We start from the raw sequence: 13,444 nt of genomic DNA, 5'->3' as shown, positions 1-13,444 counted from the left end.
TAACATAACTATTAATGTTTGCGAGTTCCCTTCCAATATTTTATGTGCACATAGATCCGTATATATTTAGCAATTTTAATCAAACTTTGTATCCCATTTGATGACTTTTTTTCCATTTAAGTTTTTTTTTTCTTTTGTTTTTTGAGACGGAGTCTCGCTCTGTCTTCCAGCCTGGAGTAGTGCAATGGCGCGATCTCGGCCCACTGCAACCTCCACCTCCCGGGTTCAAGTGATTCTCCTGCCTCAGCCTCCCGAGTAGTTGGGATTACAGGCGCCCACCACCACGCCCGGCTAATTTTTGTATTTTTAGTAGAGACGGGGTTTTGCCATGTTGGTCAGGCTGGTCTCAAACTCCTGACCTCAGGTGATCTGCCCTCCTCGGCCTCCCAAAGTGCTGGGATTACAGGCGTGAGCCACCGCGCCCGGTATTATTCTTGTTTTTATATAATCATCACAGTCATTGATTTAAATAAATGTGGTACATTCTATTGTAAAAAATAAATAAATAAATAAAAGTATCAATAGCAATAATACAACAGAGGGGAGGGAGCAGCATTCTGTTCTAGTGACTCAGAAATGCCGATTAAATACACAAACTAATTTAGAAAAAAATGTGCCCTCCTCCAGGCTTAGTCACAAAGTAAAATATGCAAACAGCATCAATGTTTTAAAAATCTCACAAAACTAAAACTTAAACTATTTTAACAAGAGAAAACTTAGTTTTCAATACAAGCAACAATAACAGATCCTCCCAAATAACACCTTTTGTCATGGTCGGTTTTCATGTTGCTTTCCACCAGTCTGAATTCTATTTTAAACGGACTATCCTACAAGTGGCAGATATACTGTCGTCTCCAGAGTCAGCCTTGAAATGAAACAGCTGATGGTGGGCCTGGCCTGGGTGTAGGGCGTGCCCCGATAGCATCTCCACTCAATGATCCCTCCAACACCACCACAGTATCCTGAACCAGTTGTCAAAGCAAAGCCACAACACTTCACATCAACCAGGTGCCAAAAAAGAGCTAGTGCATGAATTCAGAATTCCGTCACCAGACCAGAAGTCCTTCAAAGGATATCTGGATAATATTATTGCACGCTTTCGAATAAAGGGTTTAAAAATGTCTTCCAACCTTTGCTTGGTGGAAAGCCAATATTTTGGCATGCAATCAGGTAGGGGTAAGGGGAAGAACCCTCACATGTTCAGAGACAGGGAAGTACAAAATATACTAGAAGGGAAAAGCTTGAACAAGAAACCTATGACTTCTATATGTGTTCCCTGGGGGAAAAAATCCACACCACGTGAGAGAGAAATGAAACCTAAGAGATGTCACAATTTCAAAGTAAATGCTGCACCATAAATGCCTCTGAGCTGTAAGACCTCATTTTTTCTTTCATTTGTATCAAAGTAATACATGTTTGATAAAACGGTTTAGAAGAATGGAACATGGTTTTATATTCTTGGTTTAAAAAGAAAAGTAATCCTAAAAGGGTTATTTTCACAAACAAAAAAGCAAGCCGTTTCCTGTCCATTTTTCTCTTCCCTGGAGGCAACCACCTCCAGTCCTTTCAGTTGCTTCTTCTGGTGATTACCTCCTTATTTTCTAATAATTCTTACATTGCTATGTTGTGACTAATGAATTTTAAATTTTATCTACTGACTTTTTGTTTTGGTGAATGAAGATTTAATTTTTCTTATGATAGATTGAAATGTCTGGCCAGGTCATTTGAAGAAGAGCGTATTATGGATGCTGTCAATTTCTAAGCCAGATAGGAAAAACGCAAGAAATTAAAGTACACGCCAATCCTAATTATAAATAGAACGGCAAAATGCCCAAACAAAATATTAACCAATGGAATTCAGCAGTTTATGAATACACACATGAAAACGGACAAAATAGGCCTTTCTCAAAGGTAGCTCAACACTAGAAATCTCTGTGTGTGTAACTTACCACACTAATAACATCTCAATCCCTGCAGTTAAAATATTAATTGCGAACTAGAGTCCTTCACTTGATGAAAAGTATTTTTTAGAAACGTACAGCAAATGTTATTTTCATAATATGCTTTTATGTCCTTTACAGTTTTCTCAAAAATAAAATTATGGGGTGTTTTCACCAGTATGGGGCTTACTACAGCTGGGTGAAGGTAGTGAGTGTCCCACAGGCACCTTCTAGGAGAAGGGCAGATAGGGAGAGAAGCTCTGATGCTCTTTCAAAGGGTGGGACATCTTTTGTTCTGAAGTGGCAAAGCATCACCTGAGGGATAGCTTTTAGAATTTTTACCAGGGAAAAGAGGGGCATGACAGAAGGCAGGGGCCAAGGAGAGTGGCTAGGAGCTCATGCCTACATAGAAAAGAGTATGAGAAAAAGTCAGAAGCCTGCCTAGAATAGCACATGTACTAAATGTATCAGGAATGTCCCCCTCCCACTGTCCTCTTAAAGGAACGTAGAAGATGAAAGTGTTGTTTTATGTAGAAACATGTAGAAAGAATTACGTATGACACTGGCCAGTTTTTCCAGGACCCTTCTTTTTTTGGAAAGTGCTACGGATGTGGGTTCGCACACTACGTTTCACAGCTGCAGCCCATGGAGGCAATTTAAAAATGTGTGTTGAAGCCAACTCTGGCTCTCTGGCAGTCCCCTCCTCTTGTTTTCAATACTGTCCTTAGCAAAGATGATTGGTATCTAAACACCTCTGTGCTCTTCTTCCTTCATCAAACTGAAAGCAGGTGGTTCAGGTCCTGGGAAGGGAACAATGGTGGGATTGATGATTGCCTTGAAATTTTTATTTTCCTCCCAACTTGGAGTGATCTTGGGTGAAGCGCTCCTCTGCTGGGGCAGCAGCTGCTGCTCTGCTGGACCTTTGACTGGGCTCAGGGATGGCTACAGTGCACACTGCTCACAGCCAACACTGAGCACTTGGCAGAACATCACGAGTGTCACAGAGGCCAGCAGGCCAAGGGACAGCCGGGTTTGCAGCAGGCAAGGCTGTTCCTGGAGCTGCTTTCCAGGATGACTGCTGCAGGATTCCTGGATAATGAGACTGGTAGAGGGAGGCCACCCTGAGGTAACAACTTCTTGGCACTTGAAGCAGATGATGAACAATTGTCTAATAAGTTCAGGAATTGAAATTCTAAGATAGGAAAGTGCTTTAGAAAATACCTGAACCTAGTGTTGACTTTGGGTAAGCAAGTGAAGGACCAAGCACTCTTGGGGAACCCTGAAGACAAAACAAATCAGAGAGGTGCTGGCTGTTATCTCATTTGTGGTGTTAAAATGTTCATCAGTTATTTATGTTGTCTCTGACAACATTATAACAATAAACAGAGATAGAATGTGCTGTTTGACTCTATGTACATTTGTTCCCTTTACTTTCAGCCGTTTTGTAGAGAACACCCCTCTATGGTCTCCCCTGTGACTGTGACTACCTCCCCAGGGAACCACCACCCTGGAGCACCCTGGAGCTTTTGATAAACCCACTCACACCCCCAGCTTCATGGAAAACCAGACCACTTAATAATTTTCCCAGAGCTATCGTGATCCTCCAGGGACCCGCCAGCCCCAGGGGAATTGCATTATCATCTGTGGTTGCCAGTCTGTATTTTACTTGGCTCATCACTTTTAGGGTTTATTCTTTAAACAGCTTGTAAACATGGAAGATACTGCCCCAGTGACAGGACAGTTGTGCAATGTATACACAGGACAATTCTTGTTGCGGCTCCTAACAGGTTGGACCTACGGCCCACCCTCTCCATCTTTTAACTATCTGCAGACTTGTATTTTTTGTTAGAAGCACCATTGATTGTGGTAAGAAATCCACAAAAGAAGAAACAACTTCGTGGTAATATATTCTTGCCATTCATTGCTTTAATTTGGGGCCAAAAAAATAAAAAGACATGAGCTGGTTGCTTAACATTTATCCCTAGTTACACTTTGAGCTAGGCTTTACCCTAAAGCTTTTTTTCATTTCTTATTAAATGTACATACAGCAGCACCATTTGCTGTTTTTGGTATATAGTTGTGTAAGTATTGACAAATGCCTGGACACCTGTAATTTTTGGCAAGGTCTAAATCATGCTCATCTTTCACTTTGATTTCAAAGGTGCTGTTCAGGGCACACGTGGCACAAAATCCGTTATTTATTCCAGCTGACCCGAGCTTCAGAAGCACCCACTGCACCCTGTGAGCTCATTTGCTGATGCTCCAGCGTTGGGCATTCTGCCTGCTGAGGTCCAAAGAACGTGTTCCGGCCTTTGAGTGGTGCTCGGCTCTGTTCGTTGGAGGCGGGGCAGGTGCAACACACCAGCTGGTTAGATCCTGGACTCTGTTACATGCCGTGACTCCACAGCCCTGGGTATATGCTATGTTTTTTTTGTTTTTTTGAGAAGGAGATTTGCTCTTGTTGCCCAGGCTGGAGTGCAGTGGCATGATCTCGGCTCACTGCAACCTCCGCCTCTCAGGTTCAAGCGATTTTCCTGCTTCAGTCTCCCGGGTAGCTGGGATTACAGGCACCCCCCACCATGCCCAGCTAATTTTTTGTATTTTTAATAAAGACAGGGTTTTGGCAGGGCGCGGTGGCTCAGGCCTGTAATCCCAGCACTTTGGGAGGCCGAGGCGGGCGGATCACGAGGTCAGGAGAGCGAGAACATCCTGGCTAACACGGTGAAACCCCGTCTCTACTAAAAAATACAAAAAATTAGTTGGGCATGGTGGTGTGCGCCTGTAATCCCAACTACTCAGGAGGCTGAGGCAGGGGAATGGCGTGAACCCGGGAGGCTGAGGTTACAGTGAGCCGAGATCGCGCCACTGCCCTCCAGCCTGGGTGACAGAGCGAGACTCCGTCTCAAAAAAAAAAAAAAAAAAAAAAAAAAAAAAAAAAAAAAGACGAGGTTTCATCGTGTTGGCCACTGCCCTCCAGCCTGGGCGACAGAGTGAGACTCCGTCTCAAAAAACAACAAACAAACAAACAACAACAACAACAACAAAGACAGGGTTTCATCATGTCGACCAGGCTGGTCTCAAACTCCTGATCCACCCGCCTTGGCCTCCCAAAGTGCAGGGATTATAGGCTTGAGCCACCGCTCCCGGCCCTATGTTTTGTTGTGTTGCCATTTATTCAGAAGAAACTTTTGGCCTATGACTTCCTGGCTAGCACGTCCCAGTGTCTTGGTTTATATTAATAGTTTAACCTGGGGTATGGGAGGGAGGGAGGATGATTTATTGATGACTGCTGTTGCTCTCCTATGGGAGTATATGTGAGGTATTGCTGAAGTCTTGCCATGAAATACTTCTTCACAGAATATTTTAACAAAATTGAAATATAGCAAAAATAGCAATGTTTTTGGTATACAGTTCTATGAGTTTTGACACACACAAAATCATGTGATCCCCACTACAAGCAGGAACAGAATGGTTCTGCCATCCCAGAAAACTTGTATTATCCCTTTGAGTCACACTCTTTCCCCATCGCTGCCCCTGGCAACCACTGATCTACTTTCCACACCGCTATAGTTTGGATATTTGACCCTCCAAACCTCATGTTGACATTGGATCCCAATGTGGGAGGAGGAACCTAGTGGGAGATGTTTGGGCTGTGGGGGTGGATCCCTCATGAATAGATGAATGTTCTTCCTGGGGGAGGAGGTGAGTGAGCTCTTGACCTGTTAGCTTCTGAGAAAGTTAGTTGTTAAAAAGAGGCTGTCAGCTCCCCCTCTCTCCTTTTGCGTCCCCCCTCACCATGTGACCTCTGCACATACCAGCTTCCTTTTGCCTTCTGCTTGAGTGGAAGCAGCCTGAGGCTTCCGCAGAAGCAGATGCTCATGCCATGCTTCTTATACAGCTTGTAGAACTGTGAACAAAATAGACCTCTTTTCTTTATAAATCACCCGATCTCAGGTATTTATAGCAACACAAACTGACTCTGATGCATACCTATATTTTTTGCCTTTTCCAAAATGTCACATCATGGAATCATACGATATGTAAATTTTAAGTCAGAGTTATTTCACTCCAGTATAATGCATTTGATTGTCATCCATGCCGTTGCATGTGTCAGTAGTTCATTCCTTCATTCTTTTTTTTTCTTGTGTGTGTGTTTTTTTTTTTTTTTTTTTTTTTTTGAGATGGTGTCTTGCTCTGTCACCCAGGCTGGAGTGCAGTGGTATGATCTCAGCTCACTGCAACCTCTGTCTCCCAGGTTCAAGCAATTCTTGTGCCTCAGCCTCCCAAGTAGCTGGGATTACAGGTGCCCACCACCATGCCTGCTAATTTTTTGTATTTTAGTAGAGACAGGGTTTCACCATATTGACCAGGATGGTCTTGATCTCCTGACCTCATGATCTGCCTGCCTCGGCCTCCCAAAGTGCTCGGATTACAGGTGTGATCCACTGTGCCTGGCCCATTTTTGTATTTTTAATACAGAGAGTTTCACCATGTTGTCCAGCTGGTCTGAAACTCCTGACCTCAGGTGATCTGCCTGCCTTGGCCTCCCAAAGTGCTGGGATTACAGGAGTGAGCCACCACGTCTTTCCAGTTTTTCTTTTTTTTAGTTTTCTTAAAAAAGATGGGGTCTTGCTCTGTTGCCCAGGCTGGAGTGCAGTGGTGCAATCATAGCTCACTGCAACCTCAAACTCCTGGCCTGAAGTAATCCTCCTGCCTTGGCCTCCCAAAGTGCTGTTATTATAGGCATGCACTACCAGGCCCAGTCCCAGCTTGTTTTCATTTCTATACCTATGAATAGGATTGCTAGGTTATACGGTAAGTCTTTGTTTAACTTAATAAAATCTACTAAACTGTTTTCTACAGGGACCGTATCAGTTGTCATTCTCAGAAATGTATGAGAGTTCCAGTTCCTCTGCATTCTTGTCAGCACTTAGTGCTATGGTTTTAAAGTCCTCTAAAAGTTCACGTGTTGGAAACTTGGTCCCCAGTGTGGCAATGTTGAGAGGTGGAACCTTTGAGAAGTGATTGGGTCATGAGGGCTCTGCTCTCATGAATGGATTAATCATTTCATGGATTAATTGATTAATGGGCTAATGGATTAATGGGTTATCATGGGAGGTGGTTAGTTATCACAAGGGAGGGTCTGTTATAAAACCCAGTTCAGCTCTCTCTTGTGGCCCCCTCTCTCTCTGTGATGTCTTCTGCCATCTTGTGATGCAGCAAGAAGGCCCTCACCAGATGCCAGTGCCATGCTCTTAAGACTTCCCATCCTCCAGAACTGTAAGAAATAAATTTCTGTTCTTTATAAATTACCCAGTCTCTGGTATTTTATTATAGCAACATAAAATGGGCTAAGACGCTGGATATTATGCACTTTTTAAATATTTTGGTCATTCTACTTAATAGGTATGTAGTGGCATCTCACTGTGGTTTTAATTTGCATTTACCAAGTGGCAAATGATGTTGAGCATTTTTTCATGTGCTTACTTGCTATCATACATCTTCTTTAGTAAAATGTCTGTGCAGATCTTTTGTTCATTTTTTAATTGGGTTGTTTGTTTTCTTACTATTGAGTTTTGAGAGTTTGTATTGTATTCTGAGTACAAGTCTTTCATCAGGCATGTGATTTGCAATAATTTCTACCAATCGAACTTCTCTCTTTATTCTCTTGCCTTTTGCAGAGTAAAATTTTTAATTTTGATGAACTTCAATTTATCAGTTGCTCATTTATGGATCATGCTTTTGATATCTTATGTAGGAATTCTTTGCCTAAACCAAGGCCACACACATTTTCTCTGATGATTTCTTCCAAAAGTTTTATAGTTTACATTTTCCATTTAGATCTGTGGTCCAGTTTGAGTTAATTTTTATATAAGATGTGAGGTTTCGTATCCTTTTCCTTCCATCTAAATGTTGGACTTCCTTCAACATTCTTTAAGTGACTAGTCTGTCACCCAGATTTTCCAAAAGCCTGCACAAAGCCTGTATCTTCTCTTGATAATGCGAATCTATGGTGGAGGCATAGGATTATTGCCCTTCAGAGTGCTGAAGTTGATCTCAGGGACTGTAGCCTGCCTCTCTCTGTCCTTGGCTTCAGTACATAGTGTCCTTCAGTAGACTCAGGCTCCTTGGCACATTCTGGGCCACATGTGCTATATAACTGGCTGTCAATGGTGTCAGTGATCATGACACCAATGGCGTTGTACTTGGGGCTTCCCCAAATGCTTCCTCAAAACATGTACAGATGGCCATTCTGATACAAAGAAAGCCCATTTTCAGACACACTGTTCCTAAGATGTAATAGTTTGAGAGTCTACTAACACACAGCCATGTTTTCTTTGTAACCAAAATTAACTTGCTAGATCTTGACTGAGCCAGTGGGATTATCTATAATTGTTCTAGGTATTAAGATTGGGTCTTGGTGTCTGCTAGATGGTGCATACTGTTTTCCCTGGAAGAACTTATTGTGAGTGATGCTAAGGATACTGAGATTCCAGGGGCAGATGAAATGTAAAAGGTGAAAGCTTCCTGCATTTTATCCTTGAGATCGTCCATGCAACCACTATACACAGCTACCATATTCACAGGGTTTGCCTACAAGAGTTGATTGCAATTGAATATTGCTAGAGGGTCTTCAGTAAACTGAGTGTTTTGCAATGATATAGTAATTCTCTATACAAGAATTGCCAAGACCAAAGGCCAGGGGTCTAGGGGACAGGACCAGACTGACTGAATAAGGATGTACGGCTTAAAATTATTGCTGGGTTATATGGCCTCTTTGTTACTGCTGTTGTTTTATTTTTTTCTGCTGCAGGGTCTGGCATGATGTACATGCTCAGAAATGTTTGATGAATGAATGAATAGATGAATGAACAAATATCACATTGATAATATGACACTGTGATACTACTGACACTGACAACACTAGGCATTACAGTAAAAGCATTCAGTGCTACATTTTCACTTTCAATTCTCTATTTTGAGTGAAGGTGTCAAAATTCACTCTTCACAAATCCCTGAAGCTCTGGAATCCTGCAGCTGGAAATGCGGCACCCAAAGACATGGCATGCAGAGTGGAAATAGTCCCATGTGAGGTCGGGAGTCCACAGTGTCGGGAGAATTGGGTTCTAATGTTGGCATTACTGCAAATTTGTTATGGGCTTAGAGGAAGTTACGTAAGTTTTCTAAGCTTCATTTTTTATCTGGAAAAATTACCTGCTGAGAATTTCTGATCCTTTTGAGTTGTGCAAGGCTAGGATTCAACCAAGAGAACTTTCTCATAACTCATCTAAGTTGATCACAAGACGTGAAATAAGGGAGCCCAAAGCTTGTTTGCGTCATTCCTCCTGTGGCTTCTTCTCTAGAGACTCCAAACTCCAGTTTCTTGTGGCGGGGGTGGAGGTGGAGAGATGCCAACTCAGCAAAGGCCCTAACTCATGGATCACATCAGACTTTAGCTGTTCATAATGGGGCTGGCTGATGTGTTGTCAAATTAGTCCAAAGTCAAGTCCAAAGGGCAGAGGAGGGATGAGATCAGTTACAAGAAACCCTGGGTTGGGCAATAGAGGGGAAGGAGGCGGTCACTGGGCCTTACAGGCAGAACCTGGCAAAACAGCAATGGCAACTGCACAGGCTTTGAGGAGCCAACTCTAGGACAGTGAACGCTAGAAATGCAACCCCTTATGCTCCCCTGGAGCTCCCTGTGAAATTTCTCCATTTCTAGTGTCCTGGTTGGGGAAAATATTTTCTTCTCTCATGCTCCTCCTCCTCCTTCCTTCCACCCTGCCCTAACACAACAGGACTGTCACCTGCTGGACACTTCACTGACATGCAGAAACCCAGGGCAAGAGGAACGCATTCTACCATCAAGGGGGCCACAGATTACCCAACCTGTATTTCTCTCTGATATCTGTTCACTTATTTTAAAATAAAAATATTTTTGTACTGCTTGAATTTTGTGAAAGCTTTACATAAAATAGCCTCTATGCAGTTCTACACCTGAAAGATAACCATTATTAACTGTTGGCATTTACCTTCAGACTTTTAATGCATATGTTAATTTTAATATAAATGGGATCATTCTGTATGTTGTTTAATATCCTCAAACGATATAGCATACTTCTTTCCATGGTAACACTAAAAGGCCTACCTGATCTTTTTTAATGGTTCCAATATATATTTCAATGTAAGACTATATCAAAATGTATTTTACCAGTTTTTTATTGTTAAACATTTGTTTTTATTTTTTAACTCTATAATGATCATTCTTACATATGCATCTCTGTGAGATAATTCTTATAGTGCCTAGAACTTAATGTATATAATTATTAGTAACCTTTTTAAACCTGATAGCCCTTGACTTTGATTTTAACTTTAGCATCTTTTAATATGTTCTTCAGATTGTATGATCAAATCTTTTACCAATTGTTTTCTTATTGATTTATAAGAACTCTTTGTATATTGAGGCTATCAACTGATCTTTCATATAAGCTCCAAAAATTTCCCTCAGTTCGTTACTTACATTTTAACTCTGTGGGTTCTTTTTTCTTTTCTTTTCTTTTCTTCCTTTTTTTTTTTTTTTTTGCCATATATCAGTTTTTGTATTTTATTTTTGTATTTTAATTTTTATGTAGCCAAAGCTGACAGTCTTTGCTTTTATGACTTGTGAATTTTATACATATATGAATTTCATACATATTTGAATATAAGAATATATCATATTCTCGCTCAGTGTCACACACGTTCACTCAGTTTTATAGGTTTTAAAATGCCTGTTTCTTTTTACATATGTAGTTATTCTTGTTGGGATCTAGTTCTGAACATACTGTCAGTCGGTACCAATTTTTTCCAAAAAAGGGTACTAAATTAAAATAAAAGCTTAGAAATTTTTCTCCACCTGCCCCATGGGTCATAGCTATTCTTGCTAATTCATTGTGGAAAAATAATTTTAAAAATGTTTTTATTCATTTGCAAATTACAAAGCTTGCTTGTATTGTATATTCTATCAGTTGAGAGTCTTTCTGTCCCTGATAAGAGAAAGCCTGACTTACACTGGTTTAAATAAAATATTTAATAACTCATTTATCTGAAAAGATCAGAGGTCACATGGGCTTTGGATGTGACTTGACTCAACAGTTCAGTCATCTCGCCATCCCTCTTTCTGCTTCATCGTTAGGCTGGCACTCCTTAGGGCCACATGATGGTTTCCAGAAATTTCCAGGGGCTACATGCTGTCTTACTTGATTGCTCTCTCAGAAGGGTGATCAGATCTGCCAACAAATTTCTTCTTGCTTTTTAAAATCGTCATAGCCAGGGAAATGAATAGTCCCTTTAGATTAAAAATATTTTATTTAGGGCCTACCCTAAAGCTGGAGGTAGAGGGGAGAATGGTGGTAAAACATAGGATGCACTGGGGAAAGGTGATAGCCATCCAAACAAAAACTGGGATCACATAACCAAGAGGAAGGGAAAATGGAAGCTGAGTGCTGAAATTAGCAAATGCTCACCACACACACACGGTCCTGCTTGATACAAGAACACTGTGAAGATCAGTAGCTGCTAACACATTTATCTTACAGACGAGGATACTGAAGACTCCAAGAGGTGTATGTCTTGCCCTTGGTCACTTATCTAGTCGGTAGCGAGGCTCAAATCTAGATCTTATGATTCTAAATTCTCGGCTCTTACCAGTATCCTAAATTACCACCCCACAGGCTTGAAACTACTGCTGAGTATATGGGACTGACTCAGTTCTACAAACTTGTTTTTAAAAATTAAAACGGTTGCCAGGTGCAGTGGTTCATGCCTGTAATCCCAGCACTTTGAGAGGCCGAGGTGGGTGAATCACCTGTGGTCAGGAGTTCAAGACCAGCCTTGCCAACATGGTGAAACTTCGTCTCTACTAAAAATACAAAATTAGCTGGGTGTGGTGGCACATGCCTGTAGTCCCAGCTACTTGGGGGCTGAGACGGGAGAATCACTTGAACCTGGGAGGTGGAGGCTGCAGTGAGCCAAGATCGTGTACCACTGTACTCCAACCTGGGTGAGACAGAGTGAGACTCTGTCTCAGATTAAAAAAAAAAAATTAAAAAGGTCAAAGGAGATACTAGCTATTCAACATAAGGGTGAGCCATGAAGATTTGATGCTCTTACTGTGGGCAGAACAGCATGTGAGGTTCCACTATGGTGGCACCAAAGAATTAGAGGATCCTATTCTCTCTTAGCCTGGGTTCACCCAAAGAAGTGTGTCTCCGGAGTGTATCTCAGAACTGTGGGGTGGGGAAAACAGGAGAAGCATTGATTCAAGAGCTCCCATCTCCAGTGGAAGATGGTTCCTTCACAGGATGTTGTTACCCCACATTTTTAAGGGGTATATGAGTGAGTGCCCGGTGGGTTGCCTGGGACACCCCAGCCAGCCACTGCATCTGAGAAGCCAGGGACAGGCAGTGAGAAGAGGCATTCTCAGCGTGCTGCTGCGTGAAGCTGGTTGGATGGAACTGTTCACTGTAGCAGTGGCTGGAAGGAGCAGGGAGGAGAACATTTTAAGTGGGACATGAGAGGTCTTCCTTACATGAATCCATTATAAGCTAACAATACAAAACTCGAGTTAAGGAAGTGATACACACACAAGCCCAAATTCCTCTTTACTTAGTTCATGTCTGATCACTCTTACTTGGAATATTACAACCACCTTCTAAAAAGGTCTTCCTAGTTTCTCTTCATTCAACTACTGCAGTAGTCTTTCAAAAAGAAAAATTTTAAAGTTGTTATTATTTTACTGAAAGGTTCATTACTCCCCACTGCTTCCAGGAATATGTATGAATTCCTTTGCTTGACATTCAACACGCTTCACAATTGGCTTTACTTTAATTAAACAGCTGTACTTCCCGCAACTGCCCCCAGCTGGACTCAAGCCAGTCTAATTTCCTTACCGTTCGATAAACAGGCCAAGATTATTCCTTCTCAGTGCCTTTGCTAATATTGTTCACTCTAATGAGCAGGGATGATATGCAAAACAGTTACCAACTGCCATGGCAGGCACTAACCAATGAGAGTGGAGACTGAGCCAATCAGAACTGATATCAGGTGTAACTGCCAATATGGGTTGACCAGTTGACTCAGTCCTGCCCCCAGCCTCCATTCACTCTACTGAAATTCCATTTCTTTCAACTTCCATGAAGTTTTCCTGGACTGCTGTTGCCCATGTTGGTTTTTTTTTTCTTTTTTTTTGAGACTAATTACTACTTTAAATTCTTGTATTCAGAATCTTATTAAAGATGTTCATGTGATTATACAAGAGCCTGAACCACCACTTTTTGGGCAGCACACTCCTCATCACCTCTCCATATGGTAACACCTTTGTGATATTTCCTACAGCGAGTAGAAAGATAGAAGTCAGTCTTTCCTACAGCATGGTTGATGAAAAACAGTTTTTATTGTTAATGTTTCAGAAAAGTTTCAGCCTTGCAAATTCATGACTAAAACAATGCATGACTGGTAGTGAC

General features: G+C 41.6%; 1 protein-coding gene across 8 annotated transcripts in view; it reads right to left on the bottom strand.

The window, feature by feature from the left end:
- Positions 1-13,120, bottom strand: part of LOC101129165 (protein FAM50B) — a 161,510-nt gene extending 148,390 nt beyond the window's left edge. For 4 of the 8 annotated variants that reach the window (XR_010134166.1, XR_010134169.1, XR_008680848.2 and 1 more), the window contains exon 1: positions 12,872-13,120. The gene's annotated coding sequence lies outside the window, so the exon portion shown is untranslated. Of the gene's footprint in view, positions 1-10,995; positions 11,269-12,871 lie in introns of those variants that run through there. The other 4 variants (XR_008680849.2, XR_010134168.1, XR_010134167.1 and 1 more) reach the window with 4 other exon arrangements.
- Between the last annotated feature and the right edge of the window lie 324 nt (positions 13,121-13,444).

The sequence above is a fragment of the Gorilla gorilla genome, chromosome 5, assembly GCF_029281585.2.
Source record: "Gorilla gorilla gorilla isolate KB3781 chromosome 5, NHGRI_mGorGor1-v2.1_pri, whole genome shotgun sequence".
Lineage (NCBI taxonomy): Eukaryota > Metazoa > Chordata > Mammalia > Primates > Hominidae > Gorilla > Gorilla gorilla.
The sequence above is the reverse complement of the archived record's forward strand: the minus strand, read 5'-3'. Positions and strand labels throughout refer to the sequence as shown.